Source organism: Schistocerca piceifrons, chromosome 9, assembly GCF_021461385.2.
Source record: "Schistocerca piceifrons isolate TAMUIC-IGC-003096 chromosome 9, iqSchPice1.1, whole genome shotgun sequence".
Classification (NCBI taxonomy): Eukaryota; Metazoa; Arthropoda; class Insecta; order Orthoptera; family Acrididae; genus Schistocerca; species Schistocerca piceifrons.
The window spans coordinates 201,134,521-201,143,050 of record NC_060146.1 but is presented as its reverse complement, the minus strand read 5'-3'; the positions used below and the strand labels follow the sequence as shown (position 1 = coordinate 201,143,050).

At 41.4% G+C, this 8,530-nt stretch overlaps 1 pseudogene; it reads left to right on the top strand.

Annotated features, from left to right (window-relative positions):
* Positions 1-288: 288 nt before the first annotated feature.
* On the top strand, positions 289-406 carry LOC124717400 (annotated as a pseudogene).
* Positions 407-8,530: the final 8,124 nt, after the last annotated feature.

The window sequence follows — 8,530 nt, the reverse complement described above, 5'->3', positions numbered from 1 at the left end:
CTGAAATTTGGTATTCTCTGCACGCTCTTGACGCTGTGGATCTCTGAATACTGAATTTCCCAACGATTTTCGGAATGGAATGTTTAATGCATGTAGAGCCAGTTACTATTCCGCGTTCAAAGTCTGTTAATTCTTATCGTGCGGCCATAATCACGCCGGAAATCTTTTCACATCAGCCACCTGGTTACGAATGACAGCTCCACCAATAAACTGTCCTTCTGTACTTTGTGTAGGTGATACTACTCCCATATGTATCCCATGATTTTCTGACCTCAGTGCATTTTCTGAGCCAACGGTCTTGCCGTAGTGGTAACACCGGTTCCCGTCAGATCACCGAAGTTAAGCGCTGTCGGGTTGGGCCAGCACTTGGATGGGTGACCATCTGGTCTGCCGAGAGCTGTTGGCAAGCGGGGTGCACTCAGCCCTTGTGAGGCAAACTGAGGAACTACTCGACTGAGAAGTAGCGGCTCCGGTATCGTAAACTGACATACGATCGGGAGAGCGGTGTGCTGACCACATGTCGCTCCATATCCGCATCCAGTGACGCCTGCGGTCTCAGGATGACACGGCGGCCGGTCGGTACCGTTTGGCCTTCATGGCCTGTTCGGGCGGAGTTTAGTTTTATTTATAGTGTATTTTCTGAGTCCGATTGCGGACTAACTCAGCATTTGCCTAAACGAGCGTGGAAAGCCTTCCAAAACGAAAAAAAAGAAAAAAAGCTCCAGGCTTGGTTGCTGTACCAGAACAAATTGACTCAAATGGATCTGAGCACTATGGGACTTAACTGCTGAGGTCATCAGTCCCTTAGAACTTAGAACTACTTAAACCTAACCAACCCAAGGACATCACACACATGCATGCCCGAGGCAGGATTCGAACCTGCGACCGTAGCGGTCCCGTGGTTCCAGACTGTAGCGCCTAGAACCGCTCGGCCACTGCGGCCGGTTGTACCAGAACAACACTGCGCCGATTCGATTCGTATCTCGATCGCGTTGCGCTGTGCAAGTCACACACGTTGCTTGTCTCCAAATAATGTGGTATAGAAAAACCAGTTCATAAAGGCTTGTAACAAATACTGTGTCGCTATAATCTTCTCCACTATTTTGGTGGGTAACCCCAGTGCAACGATTTTTTAAGCGCATTTCTTTTACGTGGTAAGAGTAAGAACGTAGGAGCCTCTCTTACATTTAAACAGATGTTCTTCTAATTTCTCCTACGTACTTACATCAAATTGGTATTTATTGGTCCTTACGATCACGTATTCCACGAAATGTACGATATGGTATTGGACAAGTCAACTTGTACAATTATGGGCTATATGGTATTATGAGGAACTAATGTGAAATGAGTTTCGACAAGAAGAGAATACATGCTTACGAAATGTGGTGCTACAGAAGAATGCTGAAGATTAGACGGGTAGATCACATAACTAATGAGGAGGTATTGAACAGAATTGGGAATAAGAGGAGTTTGTGGAACAACTTGACAAGAAGAAGGGACCTGTTGGTCGGACATGTTCTGAGGCATCAAGGGATCACCAATTTAGTTTTGGAGGGCAGCGTGGAGGGTAAAAATCATAGAGGGAGGCCAATAGATGAATACACTAAGCAGATTCAGAAGGATGCAGGCTGCAGTAGGTACTGGGAGATGAAGAACCTTGCACAGGATAGAGTAGCATGGAGAGCTGCATCAAACCAGTCTCAGGACTGAAGGCCAGAACAAAAAAATGGTTCAAATGGCTCTGAGCACTATGGGACTTAACATCTGAGGTCATCAGTCCCCTAAAACTTAGAACTACTTAAACCTGACTAACCTAAGGACATCACACACATCCATGCCCGAGGCAGGATTGCAACCTGCGGCCGTAGCGGTCTCGCGGTTCCGGACTGTAGCGCCTAGAACCGTTCGGTCACAACGGCCCGCTGATATTCATTTTGCCAATTTTTTATTAGAAAAGAAAACCAAAAATGAACTCTGTTAGTAGGGTAACATCGAAAAAAATTTCGTGTACAAGTACTCGCGAAAACACCCGGCGTGCAAATACATTTGCATAATGTACACGTTTATAAGTACAGTATCCAAATCAAGCGACATTGCTTCTGCACGCTGTGCAACGCCTCCTCATAGTTCTATAAACGGCTATCGTTTCCGCCTACAGCGTTCGCTCTTCTCAGTCGAGAGCTGTCAAAAGTTCTGGCAGGTGTCAGGGTTTTCCTTAAATTGACTCGACTGTAGGGGTGTCTTAACAAGGGAACGCCCCATCGCATTCCACACAGATTTAGCGGTAAGATGGCCCAATGGATAGACTATCAGAAACTGGACACAGATCAAATTGGTAGGCTCTTTGCCAGCTCAGTGCCGCCTGTGTTGTCGACTTGGCTTGTTCTGTTCATCTGGAGTGGCTGTTTTAGCTACCTCTGTTTTGTTCTCGTTTCGTTTTTTGTGATGGTAAGTTTAAGGATACAGGGTACTTTTTCGGCTCGATATTATGTGAAAATCAACACCTATTTCTTTCAGGCACTGTTTATAATGTGTATGTTTTACAGGTTTTTTGTTGATATCAGGTAACGCAGCACACTTTCTAAACAAATTAGAAGTAGTTTGAAAATTTTTGAACCTGTTTTGGATTATTAAAAAAATTACAAAGAAATTGATGCAATTTTTCTTCCAGAAAGTTTCCTCAAATCGAGGTACCATTTAATCCGATGTTATACTTTTGAAGGAGTCCTAACTTTGACCAGATATGCATGAGATGATGGCTGAGGTAGTAGACCTACTTATTTCCACCTATTATGTACATTACAACAATAAAAAACATCACATCTTACATTTCAATTTTTATAATTTTTTTCCTAATAAAAATGTTATTTTTTCTAAAATTTAGTTGATTCTGCTATAAAGCTTAGGTCTACTACATAAGTATGGACTATTTTAAGTTACAGAAAAAAATGAGAGCAATGCTTTCTAAGCTTTAGGAAATATTTGTACCTGGATTCTGAAAAATACAACTTCCAGGAAATGGCAAATAAAGATATGAGTTCAATTAAACTGTGCCTCAGAACATTCCTGGAGCATAGTCTTCATCCTGCAGCATTTCTTCATCTTCAAGCTTCCGCTTGGCATTCCTGCATTCCTTTTAGCACATTTTGCTTCTTTGGTAACTTTCTGCTTCACACACATGTTGTCTGTCACACACAACCATTTGTCTTCCATATTAGAGACACATTTTATGCCTAAATTTCTCAGGACTTCCAACCTTCCTATCGCCCCATCATTGATATCACTGCATCTAGTACACCAATGTTTAATGTATTTAGTCCTACAAAAACATTCTTGGATAATCTTTCCCATATCCAATGGCTGAAACTTTCATTTTTATTCTGAGTGTCCCCACGAAGACATTTACTAAGCAAAACAGAGTCATTCGGGTCTCTAAATATTGGTTTTATTTCATTCATAACAGGCTCAGGAAAGAATGCTTATGATGTAATATTTGAGCACTTTCGTTTGCTTCTTGGTAACCACATCAAGAATCTACATCTGCATCTACATCTACATCTACATTTATACTCCGCAAGCCACCCAACGGTGTGTGGCGGAGGGCACTTTACGTGCCACAGTCATTACCTCCCTTTCCTGTTCCAGTTACGTATGGTTCGCGGGAAGAACGACTGCCTGAAAGCCTCCGTGCGCGCTCGAATCTCTCTAATTTTACATTCGTGATCTCCTCTGGAGGTATAAGTAGGGGGAAGCAATATATTCGATACCTCATCCAGAAACGCACCCTCTCGAAACCTGGCGAGCAAGCTACACCGCGATGCAGAGCGCCTCTCTTGCAGAGTCTGCCACTTGAGTTTGTTAAACATCACCGTAACGCTATCACGGTTACCAAATAACCCTGTGACGAATCGCGTCGCTCTTCTTTGGGTCTTCTCTATTTCCTCCGTCAACCCGATCTGGTACGGATCCCACACTGATGAGCAATACTCAAGTATAGGCATCTGCTCCTTTAGGGCAAAGTCCGTGAACAGGGTGGTCATCTGTGGATAACTGATGAAAGTAGGTGGCCCATACAGCTCTTCTCATTGCTGTAACACCATTCACAGGTGCAGTTCGTCTAGTGGCCAGTCCATGATAACTCTGAAGAAGGTCTATTTCGGTTTCTGTCAATGTGCCTCGGCCAGATAGCAACTTTACATTCATTTCTCTTTCTAGCTTCCTGAATGTAGCAGCCATCCTCTTTTGCACAAGTTCACAACTTTCCAGTTTCGTCACCAAGGTAACACGATAAACATTGAACTCATTAATTTTACTGAAAGCTTTAGAGTCCCCAGCACCTAGGTACTTCGTATATCTAACATTATAAACGGGCACCGACCTCTGAAATAGTTTTAGAGCTCCATTACACTCCATACCACCACTGTAACCATCATATTTCTTAGAACACTGATGTTCAATATGTCTTTCAGTGTTACCACGGCAGGTGTGGCAGTACTTAGATAAGCACTCACCATCAACAACTTTTCCATTCTCCAGAGAAGTAGCACTTACAACACCATTCAAAGAATGATGTCCTTAATGTTGCCATGTCCCATCAAGTGCAACAGCAATGTCCATGGTTCCACTAATATTTACAGTTTCTTCTACTGCACTTTTCAGAGATGCTTTAGACACAACTGTCAAGGCACCTAAAAGTATTTTTGTGTACTTTCTGAACCTACTGGGAGGAGGAGGAAGGTCCATCAAACCACAAAACGTTTGAGCAGCCTTTTTTCCTTTTCCCATTGCATGCATTGCATACACTAACTTCAAATTCACACCATACGAATTACGCACAATGTTCAAAGTCATTTTCGAGATAGATTTATTGTAGGATCTACACAGAATAACTAATTTTGACGGTAAACCCTTCCTGCTACTTTGTTGTTCAGTTATTTCCGGACAGCCTACACCATCACATTGCTTACATTTCGCCAATTCTTTTATCAAAGAAGACAAGATGCCCACATCAACAACAACAAATCCACTAAAAACAGCGTCATTGTTAACACAAAAATCTGAATCACCAGAAGGCATGTGCTATGTGGGAGTTTCTTCCCTGAAGAACTGATACACAGGTTACTTTCAACAGTGTGGCTTGCTTTGTTTGTGGACTGGTTACCATGGAATTTCCTTTTATTCAGTTTCTTGATGGGTGGCATAGTTCGTATTTATTGCACACTAAAGGATATGTACTTCCACAAATATATGTAGCACTTGGGGAACAAACATTCAGTAACATGTGAACAAACTGCTTCAGCGAAACAAAGTAAATACTAGCAAAGATAATCATTTACAGACACTAGAAACCTGCACTGTTACTAACATATACAATGTATCATACGTATAATCGATGGAAACACAAAGTTCACAGTTCTTTTCGAAATAATACTGGTTTCTGTAACAGAAATAAAGGGAGTGTGGTGGCATACATGACCGTAACTTTAAAATTTGGTATTATGGGTTATATTTCCTTTGAAACCCTATAGTGTATATATCATTGTAATTAGGAAAGACTATAGAGTAAGATAGATACTGGGGGTAAGATAGATATTGCCTACAGGAAAATTAAAGAGAGCTTTGGAGAGAAGAGAACCACATGTATGAATATCAAGAGCTCAGATGGAAACCCAGTTCTAAGCAAAGAAGGGAAAGCAGAAAGGTGGAAGGAGTATATAGAGGGTCTATACAAGGCCGATGTACTTGAGGTCAATATTATGGAAATGGATGTAGATGAAGATGAAATGGGAGATACGATACTGAGTGAAGAGTTTGACAGAGCACTGAAAGACCTGAGTCGAAACAAGGCCCCGGGAGTAGACAACATTCCATTAGAACTACTGACGGCCTTGAGAGAGACAGTCCTGGTGAGCAAGATGTATGAGACAGGCTAAATACCCTCAGACTTCAAGAAGAATGTAATACTTCCAATCCCAAAGAAAGCAGGCGTTGACAGATGTAAAAAATACCGAACTATCAGTTTAATAAGTCACAGCTGCAAAATACTAAAACGAATCCTTTACAGACGAATGGAAAAACTGATAGAAGCCGACCTCGGTGAATATGAATTTGATTCCGTAGAAATATTGGAACACGTGAGGCAATACTGACCTTACGACTTATCTTAGAAGAAAGATTAAGGAAAGGCAAACCTACGTTTCTAGCATTTGTAGACTTAGATAAAGCGTTTGACAATGTTCACTGGAATACTCTCTTTCAAATTATATAGATGGCAGGGGTAAAATACAGGGAGCGAAAGGCTATTTACAATTTGTTCAGAAACCAGATGGCAGTTATAAGAGTCGAGGGGCATGAAAGGGAAGCAGTGGTTGGGAAGGGAGTGAGACAGGGTTGTAGCCTTTCTCCGATGTTATTCAATCTTTATATTGAGCAAGCAGTAAAGGAAACAAAAGAAAAATTCGGAGTAGGTATAAAATCCATGGAGAAGAAATAAAAACTTTGAGGTTCGCCGATGACATTGTAATTCTGTCAGAGACAGCAAAGGACTTGGAAGAGCAGTTCACCGGAATGGACAGTGTCTTGAAAGGAGGATATAAGATGAACATCAACAAAAGCAAAACGAAGATAATGGAATGTAGTCGAATTAAGTCGGGTGATGCTGAGGGAATTAGATTAGGAAATGAGACAAAGTAGTATAGGAGTTCTGCTATTTGGGGAGCAAAATAACTGATGATGGTCGAAGTAGAGAGGATATAAAATGTAGTCTGGCAATGGCAAGGAAAGTGTTTCTGAAGAAGAGAAATTTGTTAACATCGAGCATAGGTTTAAGTGTCAGGAAGTCGTTTCTGAAAGTATTTGTATGGATTGTAGTCATGTATAGAAGTGAAACATGGACGATAAATAGTTTGGACAAGAAGAGAATAGAAGCTTTCGAAATTTGGTGCTACAGACGAATGCTGAAGATTAGATGGGTAGATCACATAACTAATGAGGAGGTATTGAAGAGAATTTGGGAGGAGTTTGTGGCACAACTTGACAAGAAGAAGGGACCGGTTGGTAGGACATGTTCTGAGACATCAAGGGATCACAAATTTAGCATTGGACGGCAGCGTGGAGGGTAAAAATCGTAGAGGGAGACCAAGAGGTGAATACACTAAGCAGATTCAGAAGGATGTAGGATGCAGTAAGTACTGGGAGATGAAAGTACCCTGTATCCGTAAGTGAACAATGTGCAGCTGTGAAATTTTGTTTTACACTCTGTAAAAATACTGCTGAAACTGTATGAATGTTGAAGACAGCATACCAAGGTGACGCTCTGAGAAAAATCAAGTGTGCGAGTGGCTTGCACATTTAAAAATGGCGACTTGTCGATTGATGACAAACCTCGTTCTAGAAGTCCATCAACTGCCCGAATCGACGAAAATATTGAAAAAATTCGAGAGCTTGTCCTCACAGACCGTCGACAGAGAATTGATCAACTGTCAGAGATTAGTAAGTTGTCTTGGAGCTCGGTCCAGCGAATTTTAAGGGAAGATTTGAGAATGAAAAGGTTTGCTGCCACGTTTGCTTCTCGGGTTCTGACTAACAAAAAGAACGTCGAGCTGAAACATGTCCTGCTTTGCAACAACAGCTTGAAACTGATACAGATTTTCTGTCGAGGGTCTTTATCGGTGATGAGTCATGGTGCTATGGTTACGACCCAGAAAAAAAGCAACAGTCAAACAAATGGATGACGTCATCGTCACCCCATCCAAATAAATGTCGTCAAGTCAGATCAAATATCAAGACAATGCTGATTTGCTTTTTTGATGCCAAGTGTGTAGTTCATTCAGAGTTTGTTCCCCCAGGTCAGGCCGTCAATTAGACCCTTTATTTGGAAGTTTTATGAAGATTGCGCAACAGTGTTCGTCAAAAAACATCCGATTTGTGGCTGACAGGAGACTGGTTCTTCCATCATGACTACGCACTTTTACATACAGCCACCTCTGTTAGACAGTTTCTTGTTAACAATTACCTGCTTCCACTGCCCCACTCACCTTACAGACGTGTTCACATTATTAGACTAAACGATTATTTTGGAAGCTCTTAAGTTTCCTGGTGTAAGAATGGAGAGAAAAGTGTAATAACTGATTTGTTTTAATGATTTTATCGATGCCACGAAATTTCCCTTCCAAGCAACTCACATATCACTGAATTTTTCACAGTTGGTAACATACGTCATTTTCCCTCCAAATCGTGTTGGCGTTAGTTGTCAGTGTACATGCTTTGAAACTGTGTTTACAGTAATGTATTACGTTTCTGTGGTGTACTTCAGCTTGTTATTTATTCTATCAACTTCTTGCTACATTAACAAGACGTTATGTAGCTTGTGAACTTGCATGTTTTTAGTTATAGGAATAAATCGTGGAGTTTCTAAAGAGTGTGAGGTTATGGGGAGGACAAAAAATGTTTCACCTTGGAAAGTTTCGGTTGTGGCAGCACTTCTGGCTGAAAATCGTTATACACACCAAGAAATTGCTGATAGAATGAC